General features: G+C 43.0%; 2 pseudogenes; one reads left to right on the forward strand and one right to left on the reverse strand.

The window, feature by feature from the left end:
- The window catches only part of LOC134412773 (maestro heat-like repeat family member 5), a 47,012-nt pseudogene extending 43,206 nt beyond the window's left edge, over positions 1 to 3,806 (forward strand).
- A 4,154-nt stretch (positions 3,807 to 7,960) lies between these two features.
- The window catches only part of LOC134412774 (maestro heat-like repeat family member 5), a 51,657-nt pseudogene continuing 44,313 nt past the window's right edge, over positions 7,961 to 15,304 (reverse strand).

Below are 15,304 nucleotides of genomic sequence, written 5' to 3' on the forward strand. Positions count from 1 at the left end.
CCCTTCCAACTCCTCAATTCTATGATTCTATGAAATAAGAGGTTTTCTCTGCCAGGAGAGAAGGTGGGATGTGGGGAAGAAGTTGGCAGGCTGCAGGAGGGACCCCCACATTCCTTTTCTGGCCCACGGACTAGAGGTTCCCCATGCTTGTTCCAAGTGATTCAAACCTTTTTGAGTGACCAATGAACCACATTGACTGAAAAACTCCAGTTTATGCACTGACAAGTATTTTTAGCGCATAGAGAGCTTTGGCTATTTTTGGGGGGGGGGTATAAAAATGCAATAAATAAAATAAATAAAATAATAAATTAATAAATTGATCCAAGCTGATCACAAGCTGAATATGAGCCAACAGTGCGATATGGCTGCAAGAAAGGCAAATGCTATTTTGGGCTGCATTAACAGAAGTGTAGCTTCCAAATCATGTGAGGTCCTGGTTCCTCTCTATTCGGCCCTCGTTAGGCCTCATCTAGAGTATTGCGTCCAGTTCTGGGCTCCACAATTCAAGAAGGACGCAGACAAGCTGGAGCGTGTTCAGAGGAGGGCAACCGGGATGATCAGGGTTCTGGAAACAAAGCCCTATGAAGAGAGACTGAAAGAACTGGGCATGTTTCGCCTGGAGAAGAGAAGATTGAGGGGAGACATGATAGCACTCTTCAAATACTTGCTCCTCCTCTTTGCCATTTCCACCTGCTTGTTCACCTGCCTCTCGCTCTGGCCCAGACAGGGGCAGTCACAAGAAGCAGCAGGCATAGGGTGACCCTAGGAAAAGGAGGACAGGGCTCCTGTATCTTTAACAGTTGCCTAGAAAAGGGAATTTCAGCAGGTGTCATTTGTATATATGGGGAACCTGGTGAAATGCCCTCTTCATCACATTTAAAGTGCAGGAGCTATACTAGAGTGACCAGATTTAAAAGAGGGCAGGGCTCTTGCACTTTAACTGTTGTGATAAAGAGGAAATTTCATCAGGTTCTCCATAGATACAAATGACACCTGCTGAAATTCCCTTTTCAATTCAACTGTTAAAGATACAGGAGCCTGGTCCTCCATTTCAAATGGTCACCCTAAGCAGGCACCCAGCGAGCAAGTGGTAGCCATGATGAGAAAGAGGAGGAGCAAGAGAGCTGGTGGTGATGGCGGGGAGAAGAGGGACCCACTGAGGTTGTCTCACCCAAAAAGCTGGCACCGGCACAGCCTGGCATCTCCAGTTTAAAAAAGAGGGATTGGGTAGCAAGTAACGGGAGTGGCCTCTCTACCAAAAACCCAACGGAACTGCTTCTGGTAGACGATGCTGGGACAGACAAATAGTCCAAGCTGGTACTAACAGACAGCTTCAGCTATTGGGCGGTATAAAAATATAATAAATAAATGAATAAATAAATAAATAACATTCAAAGTGCTGGTACTAACAATCAAAGCCCTAAACAGCTTGGGGCCAGGCTATCTGAAGGAACGCCTCCTCCCATATGTACCTGCCCGGACCTTAAGGTCATCCACAGGGGTTCTTCTCTGTGAGCCCCTGCCAAAGGAAGTGAGGCTGGTGGCTACCAGGAGGAGGGCCTTCTCTGCTGTGGCACCCCGGCTGTAGAACAAGCTCCCCAGAGAGGTTCGCCTGGCGTCTACACTGTACTCCTTCCGTCGCTAGCTGAAGATCTTTTTATTTTCTCAGTCTTTTCTCTTGTATTCATCCCTCTTAACCAATCTTTTAATTTCATTTTATTTTTCTCTATTAAAACTGTACTTAGTCTATTCTTTAAATCTTCAGGAAATTTCTTTAACATTATCACCGGCGTTAAAGGGGAGTTGCTCGGAAGCAACTCCTTTTTATATTTGCTCCAAAGTTCCCAATGGAACTCCAAGAGCTGGTTACCTAAATCATCAATCCATTTCCCCCCCCTCTTTCTTCAAAAAATACATTATACAATTTTACATCTATATTACTTGTAGTTTTATCCTCCATCCATTTTAAATCACCTACCCCTAAAATTGCTTCTACAATATGTCTTAACCTATTTGCTAAATAATAAAAAGTAATGTTTGGGAGCCCCATTCTTCTTCTTCTTCTTATTATTATTATTATTTATTTATATAGCACCATCAATGTACATGGTGCTGTACAGATAACACAGTAATTGTTCTTCCCTTTCTTTGACTTACATACCATTTACTTTTATTTATCCTGGGTTTCTTCTCCGCATTACAATAATTGTTTATGATGCTCTGCCAACTCTTTAACTCAGCATCTGAAATTTTTATTGGTAGCATCCTAAAAACAAAATTAATCTTAGGTAGAATCTTCATCTTTATTGCTGCTATTCTTCCGAACCATGAAAGGTTCATTCTTTTATATTTTTTTTCAATTTTTCTAATATCTCTTTTTTTAAACCACTTAAATTCTCTTTTTCTAAATCCTCTGAATTTTTAATAATCCTGATTCCCAAATATCTAATTTTTTCTTTAATTTTCATTTCTGTAACTTTCCCTTCCCACTCCTTTTCCTCCTTTTTAGAATAATTAAATAACATCAACTCTGATTTTGCCCAGTTTATTCTTAACCCAGTAATTTCTTCAAATTCTTTCAACTGCTGTTTAATTTTGTCAATCTTCCCTACTGGATCTTTAATGGTTAACAAGGTATCATCCGCAAACATTTTCAGTTTAATTCTATTAATACTACCTATCCCTTCTATCGTCCCATCTTCTCTTATTGCATTTGCCAATAATTCCATAACCAATACAAACAGGACTATTGGACTCCACAATACTTTTTCAATAAGGGTTTATCTAACTTGCACAATTGTTGCAGATATAATACATCTAATGCTTTCTTTCTTTCTTTCTTTATTTATTTATTACATTTATATCCTGCCTTTTTTCCTCCAAGGAACCCAAGGCGGCATACATAACCCTCCTCTCCATTTTATCCTCACAACAACCCTGTGAGGTAGGCTGGGCTGAGAGTCTGTGACTGGCCCAAAGTCACCCAGTGGGTTTCCATGGCCGAGTGGGGACTCGAACCCGGATCTCCCGACTCCCAGTCCAACACTTTAGCCACTACACCACATATGTTTTGGCAATGCCCCAGAGTTGCCCCTTTCGGGGAGGAGGTAAGGATGACAAACTTTGTACTGAAACAATCTATACTATACAGCTTTTTATACTGTATTTTGTATTTGTGCTTTTAACCTGTTGGTTGTTTTATGATGGTTTTAATTTTTGTGAACCGCCCAGAGAGCTTCGGCTATTGGGCGGTATAGAAATGTAATAAATAAATAAATAAATAAAGTGCATCTCCTAAATTACCTACCTGCTTCTTGGAAGTTAACACAACGGACAGCGCAGACGGATCTTCAGAGTCCTTAGACAGCCAAAGGACTTATACTATCACATTGTATTTTCTGTTCTGTTTTGTTGATGTTCACAATAAAATAAAGAAAAGAAAGAGAATAAAATAAAACTATTTCTATGTTGCTCTGTTACCTTAGTATCATAGAATAGCAGAGTTGGAAGGCGCCTACAAGGCCATCGAGTCCAACCCCCTGCTCAATGCAGCAATCCACCCTAAAGCATCCCTGACAGATGTTCTCAGGGCAGCTTCTAACAAGGGCGGTCTCTGTCTTACTCTTTCAGCACTCCGAGAGCTTCAGGACGACTGTGACCCTACCGTGACTGACGCTGCCGTCGAAGCCCTCAATGAAGTGGTTCGGCACTGCTGGTACCTCATCAGCCCACGCGTCATCCCCAGTCAGCAAATGGCCATGCTGAGAAAAAACATGGCGCAGCAGCCCTTTGAGGCCAGACACTGAAATGCCCCCAGCGAGGTCATGGGAAAAGGCTATCGGGGTAATGGTTTACCCTAAAATATAGCAGAGTGCGAGTAGCAGCAGCAGCGTGGAGCTGGAAATGGTTTCAGCTTGGAGTTAGGAACAAAAATGAGCACTCACGGTCTTTTGGTCAGTAAGAAACTTTACTGACACTAAATAAATTACTTACAGAATAAAGGTCATATTTACAGTTCCTTCACCAACAGTACAGCAATAATAACGTGACAATATCCTGACAACAACGCAGCAGTGAAGATAATATCTTAGCAGTAAGAAGCCTTACAACATGGACTTCTTAAATACACTTTTCTCCTTGGCCCAATTAACCAATAGTCTCTTCATCATGTACTTCTCGTACCGCACGTAGGCCAGGGAAGAATCTGCTTCATACTGGACTTCTCCTGGCAGAGACAATCTGGCCAAGGACATCTTTTTAACTCTTTAGAGTCCTTTTCCTTCTCTGGGTAAAAACCTAACCCCAACACCCTTTCATTTTTAACTACAGAAAAATACAATTTACATTTCATTACATTTCACCTGTAAGAAATCAACTTTACATGTTTACAACAATCCCATCATTGTAATCATTTCTCTGTGTTTTTACATTTCCCAGAGACTTATTTATATGTAAGCTTTTCTTTTCTTCTTCTTCCAAGCACTGTTGAAAAACTTGGTGCTTTGGGGCGTTGAACTACTTTGCAATCTTCCAACTTGCAATCTTTCAGCAATTTTAAAACTTTCTGCTTCTGGCTTTTTAGGTAATTTCCATTGGAAACTTTTCTACCTCTACACCAAGGTAACACCTAACTTCCCCCAGAGACTTCGGTTTCAACTTTTCCTGCAGCTTTGGGCTGAGTTTTCTTGAATGTGGTCTTGGGAACTCCCTGCCACCAGTAGACGAACCACTAGCACCACAATCATGTACTCTTTTGCTTGCCCCTTTGCATACAGACACGTGTGTTTAAAAACACCCCCTTTTAGTTTTCGCTGCCTGAAAACACTTTTCTTGCTCTTGTTCAGACAATTTCAACACTCCACTGTAACACTCAGGTTCAGACTTTACATAACACACACTGAATTCGTCTGAAAACTTTAAAGGTGGAATTCCTTTGTTTTCCCTCTGTGAACGGCGAGGCACACTGGGAATTTCTTCCTCCCCTTCATTTCCCTCCTCCCTTCTGCTTTTGGGAGTGGAAACACTTTTCTCAGAGATGTGAGGCCTCTGAGAAGTTAACCCCTGAGTTACTGTTTTTTCCTGGTTGTTCACGGTTTCTAACAGAACGTGGGAACCTTGAATCCTGTCCCAACCTGCCTCCTGAAAAGTAGCAGACCTAGAAACAACCACCTTCCCATGACTTAGGGAAAAACGCCAAGATTTGGATTGCATGCCAGTGTAACCCACAAAACGTAATTTCACAGACTTGGCTTCACCTTTGGACCTTTTGGACTTTGGGATATGCACGTATGCCCAAGACCCCCATGTTCTCAAGTGAGACAAATCTGGCTTTGAACCAAAAAGAAGACAGTAAGGCGAACTGCCTGTAACCCTGCTCCAGGTTCTATTACACAGGTAGTTTGCAGTTAAGAATGCTTCTCCCCACAAATCTTGCTCAGCGTTTGCATCAGCCATGAGAGAATCTTTTTTCATTTGAAGTACTCCAATTCTTCTCTCAATTGATCCATTTTGAAAAGGAGTTTGAGGATCTATTAACCTGTGCGTGATTCCTGTTTTCTTGAACCACTTACAGAACCCTCCTGAAACAAACTCACCCCCACGGTCTGACTGCACCGAAACAATGGGCTTGTTAAAGAACTTTTCCGCCCAAGTTTTCCAATCCCTAAAAGTTTCAAAAGCTTCTGATTTTCGTTTCAGTAAATAGCACCAACTGAAACGCGTGTAATCGTCCAGAATTACAAGCACGTAACTGGAACCCCCTTGTGTAGGCGTGAATGGCCCTACCAAGTCAATAAACACTAATTCAAAAGGCTTTTGTGACACCCTGTCACTTTTTCTGCAGATGTTCTGCACCCGGGATTTGGTCTGATGACAGATTGAACAATCTAAGAACTTTTTACAGTTTTGCAAGCTTAACCCTGTACACACTTGAGGCATGTGACTTAACACTTTAAAGCTTGCATGACCTAAACGCCTGTGCAACTCATGGACACAATTTTTATGGTCTGGCATGTTACCAGTTTGTGCCACCCTTTCTTTACCTGCACCCATGTAGAACAGTCCATCTTTAACATGTCCCAGTGCCACGTTTTGTCCATCCTTAATCACTTGGCACTCATCCTTCTGAAACGTAACAACGTATCCTTCAGACGTTAGAGCGCTGACAGAAAGGAGACAAAAATCTAATTCTGGAACATACAGAACCTGTTCACACTCCTTCTGCAGACATGGAACGTAACAACAGCCAATTCCTTCCACACTCGACGTTCGTCCATCTGCAAGCGTGACTGACTTCACCTTGCTTGGTTCCAACTTCCGAAACGCCTCTGGATTATTAGAAATTGTTCTTGAAGAAGCAGAATCTATCAGCCACATCTCTTGGGCCTCGTTACACCTTACTGTGGCTGAGACAAATGCATTCGATCATTCCTTCACTTCTTCTCGAGCCTGTGTAACTCCTTTCTTCTTTTTACAGAAACGTTTGATATGCCCCGGCTGCTTACAAAGGAAACACTTTTTCACAGCAACAGCGACTCTCTCCACTCCGTCGCCTTGGAAACTCTTATCTTTCTGCATTCTTTCTCCGCTGCCAAGGGCTGACTGCTTAACCCTTTCCTGGCAGTTTTCCTCCTTCCTGGAAAGACGCCGTTTCTCTTCTTGAAGCAAACGACCCGTCAAATAATGAAGAGTGAGTTCATCAGTCTTCATACTTTCCAGACTGGTTGTCAGAATGTCCCAGCTTTGAGGCAACGACCCCAAAATCAGGTAGCATTTATGTTCCTCCGTAAAAACGATGCCAACCTCCTGCAAATGGACAAATAGAGATCTCACCTGTTGGAGATGATTTGCCAAACTTCCAGCTTCCTCCAACTTTAACCGATACAGCTCTCTGGTGAGGCTCAGCCGTGTGCTGGCCGACGCACGGCCATAAATCTGTCTCAGCGCATTCCAGCTGTCTCTTGCCGTCTCATCTCTGGTGATATGGACAATTTGCGAGTCCTCCATACTCAAGACAATGTTTGATTTGGCCCTTTCATTCTGCTCTTCCCACACTTGTGCTTCTTGAGCAGTCTGACCAGCCGGCCTCGGGACACTCACGACGTTCCAACATCTGTCCCGCTTCAAAAACATTTCCATCTTGAATGACCACGTCAAGTAATTTCTCTCATTCAGCCGTTCCACCGGAATACCGGATGCCATCTGGACCTGGGCCATCCTCACCGGCTGGGCTGGAGCACGTCTCACACTGGATACAGACCCGTCTGAGCTCGATGAACTGCCTGAGCTAGACTCCGTCTTTACCTCCAGCGTTCCTCTGCTCTCAAGCTTTCCAGCAACCAAAAAATTATGCCTTCCAGACTTTCTCTGGGCGCATAACCTATCGGGGTAATGGTTTACCCTAAAATATAGTAGAGTGCGAGTAGCAGCAGCAGCGTGGAGCTGGAAATGGTTTCAGCTTGGAGTTAGGAACAAAAATGAGCACTCACGGTCTTTTGGTCAGTAAGAAACTTTACTGACACTAAATAAATTACTTACAGAATAAAGGTCATATTTACAGTTCCTTCACCAACAGTACAGCAATAATAACGTGACAATATCCTGACAACAACGCAGCAGTGAAGATAATATCTTAGCAGTAAGAAGCCTTACAACATGGACTTCTTAAATACACTTTTCTCCTTGGCCCAATTAACCAATAGTCTCTTCATCATGTACTTCTCGTCCCGCACGTAGGCCAGGGAAGAATCTGCTTCATACTGGACTTCTCCTGGCAGAGACAATCTGGCCAAGGACATCTTTTTAACTCTTTAGAGTCCTTTTCCTTCTGTGGGTAAAAACCTAACCCCAACAAAGGCAGACGAGCAGATGGCCAGAGCATAAGCTGCATTCTCAGCTCCGTCCTTTTATCTTTTTTATCACATTGTTTTAATTACTTTTATTGCTACTTTACCCCCTATCTCTACCTGGAACCAGGGCAAACTGTCATCTTGGCCCTGTGGGGAAGAAGAAAGAACAAGGGGACAGGAGCAGGCAGAAGAAACATCATGGCCTGCTCCTATTGGATCTTCCCTCACCCCCACAGGGCAAACTGTCATCTTGGCCCTGTGGGGAAGAAGAAAGAACGAGGGGACAGGAGCAGGCAGAAGAAACATCATGGCCTGCTCCTGTTGGACTCTTCCCCCACCCCCACAGGGCAAACTGTCATCTTGGCCCTGTGGGGAAGAAGAAAGAACAAGGGGACAGGAGCAGGCAGAATAAACATCATGGTCTGCTCCTGTTGGACTCTTCCCCCACCCCCACAGGGCAAACTGTCATCTTGGCCCTGTGGGGAAGAAGAAAGAACAAGGGGACAGGAGCAGGCAGAAGAAACATCATGGCCTGCTCCTGTTGGATCTTCCCCCACCCCCACAGGGCAAACTGTCATCTTGGCCCTGTGGGGAAGAAGAAAGAACAAGGGGACAGGAGCAGGCAGAAGAAACATCATGGTCTGCTCCTGTTGGACTCTTCCCCCACCCCCACAGGGCAAACTGTCATCTTGGCCCTGTGGGGAAGAAGAAAGAACAAGGGGACAGGAGCAGGCAGAAGAAACATCGGGGCCTGCTCCTGTTGGATCTTCCCCCACCCCCTCAGGGCAAACTGTCATCTTGGCCCTGTGGGGAAGAAGAAAGAACAAGGGGACAGGAGCAGGCAGAAGAAACATCATGGCCTGCTCCTGTTGGACTCTTCCCCCACCCCCACAGGGCAAACTGTCATCTTGGCCCTGTGGGGAAGAAGAAAGAACAAGGGGACAGGAGCAGGCAGAAGAAACATCATGGCCTGCTCCTGTTGGACTCTTCCCCCACCCCCACAGGGCAAACTGTCATCTTGGCCCTGTGGGGAAGAAGAAAGAACAAGGGGACAGGAGCAGGCAGAAGAAACATCGGGGCCTGCTCCTGTTGGATCTTCCCCCACCCCCTCAGGGCAAACTGTCATCTTGGCCCTGTGGGGAAGAAGAAAGAACAAGGGGACAGGAGCAGGCAGAAGAAACATCATGGCCTGCTCCTGTTGGATCTTCCCCCACCCCCACAGGGCAAACTGCCATCTTGGCCCTGTGGGGAAGAAGAAAGAGCAAGGGGACAGGAGCAGGCAGAAGAAACATCATGGCCTGCTCCTGTTGGACTCTCTCTCCTCCCTCCCCCCTCCCTCCTGAACTCCTGTTCCTTGTGTGTCATGTCTTTATTAGACTGTAAGCCTGAGGGCAGGGACTGTCTTTTTTACTAAGTGGAAGCCGCTCTGAGAGCCTTTTTTAGCTGAGGAGCGGGGTATAAATATGACAAATAAAATAAAATAAAAAGAATAAGCCCCTGAGAATTATTTCATGGAACATTGCAGGCTGGGCCAAAAAAAAAAAAAAAAAAAAAAAAAGATAAGGAATTTTTGGAGTATATTAGGACCTTTGACATAATGGTATTGCAAGAGACGTGGGCCCAGGAACAGATATGTATTGCAGGATACAATGTATATTCTAGCCAAGCATCAAGAGCTAGTTCTAAGGGGCGTCCATCAGTGGGCTTGGCTACGTGTGTTTCCAAACATCTGAAATCGAGACAGATGGAGATAATCTCGGGCTCCTGTAAAGTTCAGGCTACATCTATAGCTTTGCTGGATGTTCAACTAATCTGTGTAAATGTGTACGTCCCATCACCTCTTAACACTAACCAGCAATCCCAATACTGGAAGACCTTCTGGTCTGTATTGAGGATCTAGAAAGTAAATACCTGGTAGCAGAATTGATTATTAAGGGGGATATGAATGCTAGGCCGGGGCACTCTGGGCAGATTTTCTTAAAAGCACTGGAGGTCGGAGAAGAGGAGCTTCTTCCCCCGATCTGTTGGTTCAAAAGACGATCTAAAGATCCTGTACTTAATGGGGCTGGAATTAGTTTGGCTAAATTTAGAGTTGCCCTCAATAAGCTTTGGTTCAACGGCCTAGAAGATTGTCCAAATTCAGGAGAGTTTACGTATGTTTCTGGCCGAGGTGTGAGTGTTGTGGATTGTATGTTGATCTCTAACAAACTGAAACCATATGTATCAGAATTTTGTGTTGGGGACAACACTGGAAGTGATTGTAAAGGAAGCACGCCCCAGCAAAGCTGGCTTTTCCACTGGATTTTGCACAGATCCCCAGAACAAACGCACACAGCTCACAGTTTGGAGGTTTAAGCCCAAATTTATTCAGGATAGGGGATTAGCATTCTAAAACTATTAAAACATGCAAAGATATATGAACCCAAGCCAAGCAAGCTAGAAACTAAGTTGCCAAATCATACGTCACCCAACCTTGATGTCAGCCGGCTCAGAACAAAAACCCCCTTTCAAAGAATACCCTTTATAGATACTTTTCTCACTCCTTCCCCCCTCCCTTCGGCTCTCCCTGCGAAGATCTTTCACACCTTCCCCAGAGATGTTAATTTTTCGCTCAAGGCCGGCCGACCTTGCCCCAAGCGTTTCCAGGATGTGCTAGAACGCCCCCATGCAGCTGGCCGCTTATCTTTTCCACTCCTAGGATCATAACAATAAAATAATTTAACATATTAAAACCAGCCATTCCCAGTATGAATTCACCCCTTCCTTACACGTGCCACTGTACTTTCGTTCCTGCCTCATTTGCCCCCAGGCAGCTCTGGTTGTCTGGTTAAAGGCCAACGGGCCAATTCAGCGGCAGACGGCCAAGCAACACATTTATCTCTGCATTCCCACCCACCGTTCCCCCGCCCACAGCCTCCCTCCCTCCCTCCTTCCTTCCTTCCTTCCTTTCTTTCTGCATGTTCTCTGCCCTATGAACCACAGGCAAAATTCACCGCCCAAACCTTACGACTCCAGCTCCACTATGAGAGAAAACAGACCCGCCTTAAGGGAAGCCTGCAAAGTCCAAAATTAAATCTGTCATTTGAGGGAGGGGGGGGGAGTCAAGAAAAGGGGAACTAAAACCAGTGGGTTTAACGTGGTTTCTCGTTTCAAAAGCAACAGCTTGAATGGAAATATCCATCTGGAATGCGTTCAAAAGCTAACTCTAGAGCTGATAATACCGAGAGGTCATATCGTATAGAATTGTAGGGAGAATTTGTGAGGTCTGTTTCTAGGAAATGATGTCAATCCCGACCATTTCTGAATGGGAACATAAATTATATTATTGCGCACTGATGCCCAAGGGAGCCATTTACAGAAAAATAAAAGGAAGAGATGCAATAGTCTTATCCAGAATGGCTTTTCATTTACCAAGTACTGCGAAAATAAATCATAGCGGTCTTCTGACATATGTTTATGGTACCCTAGTCGTACAATGAGTTAGACAGCTATAATAAAGTAATCGTTGCCTATGACTGTTCTCTATATAATTCTGCTTAATAAAAACCTGTAATAATAGAGTTATAAACAACAACCACAAAACACCCATGAAGCTGATAAAGGAAGTAGAAGATTGTGTCAAGATTTGAGCGCCTTTTGGTTTAACTTCTCTCAGCCTTTCAGAAAGGAACACTGAAGGAAGATATGACAGCAGTTTTCAATTAAATCGTTTTGAGTCAGCCCTGAGAAACATCTAAAATCTCACAACAGCATAACGCAGACGCCCTTTCTGTTTCACAGGAACAGGAGGCTTTAGCTTGATGTCTTCCTTCATCAACAGTTTTCTGTTTCAGCAGACTCCTGGTTCTGATACGGCACCGTTCCCACCAAGTTCTGGTTCTTCTGCCTGGGTTAGGCTGGCGTAGGTTGGTCTAGGCTAGACTGGGTTAGACTGGACTTGACTGGGCCCATAACCTTTGTTGGGTTATTGTGCCAGAACTTTTCTCCCATGCCGCCTTGGGTTCCTTGGAGGAAAAAAGGCAGGATATAAATGTATTAAATAAATAAATAAATAAATAAATAAATAAAGCATTAGATGTATTATATCTGCAACAATTGTGCAAGTTAGATAAACCCTTATTGAAAAAGTATTGTGGAGTCCAATAGACCCTAAACAATTATTATTATTTTTTGCCGAGTAAGACATAACCTGAGAACCATACAAGCTTCAGCTACAGCTGCTAGAGCGACCGTCCATTGGTCAGGCAATAGTTTTATAAAGAAATAGTTTATAGTTTTATAAAGACATTCATAGGTGGACGGGACAGGAAGAGCTGCCTGGTCTTGACTGAGCTGCCTTGTCGATTCACACAAGAAGCATAGAAGGAGCACCGCCATTGGTCTGCCTAGCCTGTTTCCATGAAGGAAACTTAGGGTGAAACGCTAGGCCTGGTTAGACAGAAGAAAAGTCCTACAACTCCCAGCCTTCCCAGCCAGCTTTGCTAACAGAAGTAAGCACCCTTACAGAAGTAAGCTAGATGGATGTAGGAAAGTCATAGAATCATAGAATAGTAGAGTTGGAAGGGGCCTAAAAGGCCATCGAGTCCAACCCCCTGCTCAATGCAGGAATCCACCCTAAAGCATCTCTGACAGATGGCTGTCCAGATGCCTCTTGAATGACTCTAGTGTGGGAGAGCCCACAACCTCCCTAGGTCACTGGACCCATTGTCGTACTGCTCTAACAGTCAGGAAGTTTTTCCTGATGTCCAGCTGGAATCTGGCTTCCTTTAACTTGAGCCCGTTATTCCGTGCCCTGCACTCAGGGAGGATCGAGAAGAGATCCTGGCCCTCCTCTCTGTGACAACCTTTTAAGTATTTGAAGAGTGCTATCATTTTTTCCTTACAGCAAGGCCTGGAGCTTCTTGAAAGTTTAGGCTTGGCTCCCCAAGATGGCGTTGGCGATGGCTCAAAGGAGGAGGATGGTGAAGAAGAAAGAGGTACAGCAGAGGGTGGGATGTAAATTGGTCAACATTGTGATGATAAGTAATATGATTAAATTAGAGGCCTTGCTGGTTCTGTATTCTTGGCTCATTCTCCCCCACCCAAGGGATAATAATTATGGCCGGAGTTTTAGACTCCCGAAGAAGTAATAGGGGGAAAAGATTAGGGAGGGAGGGTGGGGGATGTGATGGTTGGGTGGGTGGGAGCGAGGGGAATGAAAGGGGGTTTATGTTTTTATGTATGTCAACTTGAGTCTCAGCACACAAGGGATCGGAAAGAATATCAAAGAATTAAGAATGGATAAGAAGATAAGAATCTCAATGCTCAATGTCAAGGGTCTGGGGGCAGTTGTGAAAAGGAGAAGGATTGAACAATTATTAAATAGAGATGGTTCTGACATTATATTTCTGCAAGAAACGCTCAATGTAGAGAGGACACAAATATAATTCGCCTGAAATGGTCAGTCTATTATGAAAAGTCATTGGGGACTTAAAAAAAAAAATGGAGTGGCCATATTGATCTCAAAAAGAAGTGGTTTTACTTTGGAGAACATTAAAAAGGATGGGAAGGGGCGATATCTTTTGATTCAAGGTCAAATGGGAGGGAAAATGTATACTTTGATTAATGTTTATGCACCAATTGTTAGACAAAGAGAATTTTATGAAGAGGTATTTAGAGAGATAGAAGAATTTAAGGAGGGACACGTTATTTTGGCTGGAGATTTTAATATGGTTATGGATAATAGAGTGGACAGGTCAAACCCCACTAATGTAGAAAAAAGAAATAATATTACCATATTAAGTAAAGTAATTAAAGAAAAGGATTTTGTTGATGCTTGGAGAGTTCTTAGAGGGGCGGAGCCTGGATTTACTTTTTATTCTCCAGTCCATCATACATATTCTAGGATAGATCATATTTTTGTCTCCAGAGAGTTTGCAACTAGCTTATGCAGAATGGATTTGGGGGTGATCAGAGTAACAGATCATGCATTGGTGAGTGTAGATTTCACAGTTAGGAAGGATTATAAAGAAGCGTTAAGGTGGAGATTGAATACTGGGATATTTAAGCATACCAAAGTGGTTGAAAAAATGCAAAAGGAATTGTCAGAAACCTGGGAAATAAATGAAAAGGGAGGAACAAGGATGGCAGTTGTTTGGGAGACCATGAAAGCTGTGACAAGGGGGATTTGTATTAGGGAATCGTGTAATTTAAGAAGACAACAGGAGGAAATGCAGGTTAGTTTAGAAAAAGAGATAATAAAGTTGGAAAAAAGTTACTGGCAAACTAAAAATAAACATAATTTAATAGAATTACAAGCGAAGAAGAAGGAATTAGAGAATATAAATTGACAAGAAGTACAGAAGAATTTAATATATATGAAAAGAGAATATTTTCAAAACAGTAATAAGAATTCTAAAATGCTTGCAAAGCTCACACAAAAGGAAAAAGCTAAGAACGGGATAGGTTCACTGAAAAATAAGCAAGGGAATTATTGTCATGTAATGAAGGATAAAATAAAGATTTTTCAGGAAGTCTATGAAGATTTATATAAGGGGAAAGATACCCAAAAGGAGAGGATGGAAGCCTATGTGGATAAATATTTGAAGAAGGGATTAGAAAAAGAGCATAAGGAATTAATGGAAAAAACTATATCACAAAGCGAAATACAGGAGGTGATAGAGCGGTTGAAAGTGGGGAAATCACCAGGGGTAGATGGTCTAGGACCAGAGTATTACAAAAATTTTAAAACATTATTAGTGCCTTAGCTACTGAAATTATATAACGCTATATTGGAAGGTGAGAGGACTCCAGAATCATGGGAGCATTCAATAATAATTTTAATTCCGAAACCGGATAAGGATATGACTCTCCCTGATTCATATAGGCCGATTTCATTAATAAATCAAGATGCAATTTTTTTTTCAACTATCCTGGCCCGAAGATTAAATAAATTCATAGCTAATTATGTAGGGGAAGATCAATGTGGTTTTATAGCAGGAAGACAAATGCATAGTTTGGGGGGGGGTAGAGTCTTAAATGTAATACATGAGATAAAAAACTCTAAGATTAAAACGGGTATTTTAGCGTTGGATATATTCAAGGCTTTTGATTGTGTGAGTTGGCAAGCGGTAAAGATGGTTTTAAATAAAATGGGATTTGGAAATAGATTTAAAGCTATAATAGAGCAGTTATACTCCCAAAACACAGCCGTAGTGGTAGTAAATGATGGAGTTACTGATAAGATACGACTAGCCAGAGGGACAAAACAAGGGTGCCCACTCTCGCCTGTCCTGTTTGTATTGGTTATGGAATTATTGGCAAATGCAATAAGAGAAGATGGGACGATAGAAGGGATAGGTAGTATTAATAGAATTAAACTGAAAATGTTTGCGGATGATACCTTGTTAACCATTAAAGATCCAGTAGGGAAGATTGACAAAATTAAACAGCAGAATTAAGACGCCCACTAATTTCAG

The sequence above is a fragment of the Elgaria multicarinata genome, chromosome 22 (assembly GCF_023053635.1).
Source record: "Elgaria multicarinata webbii isolate HBS135686 ecotype San Diego chromosome 22, rElgMul1.1.pri, whole genome shotgun sequence".
NCBI lineage: Eukaryota > Metazoa > Chordata > Lepidosauria > Squamata > Anguidae > Elgaria > Elgaria multicarinata.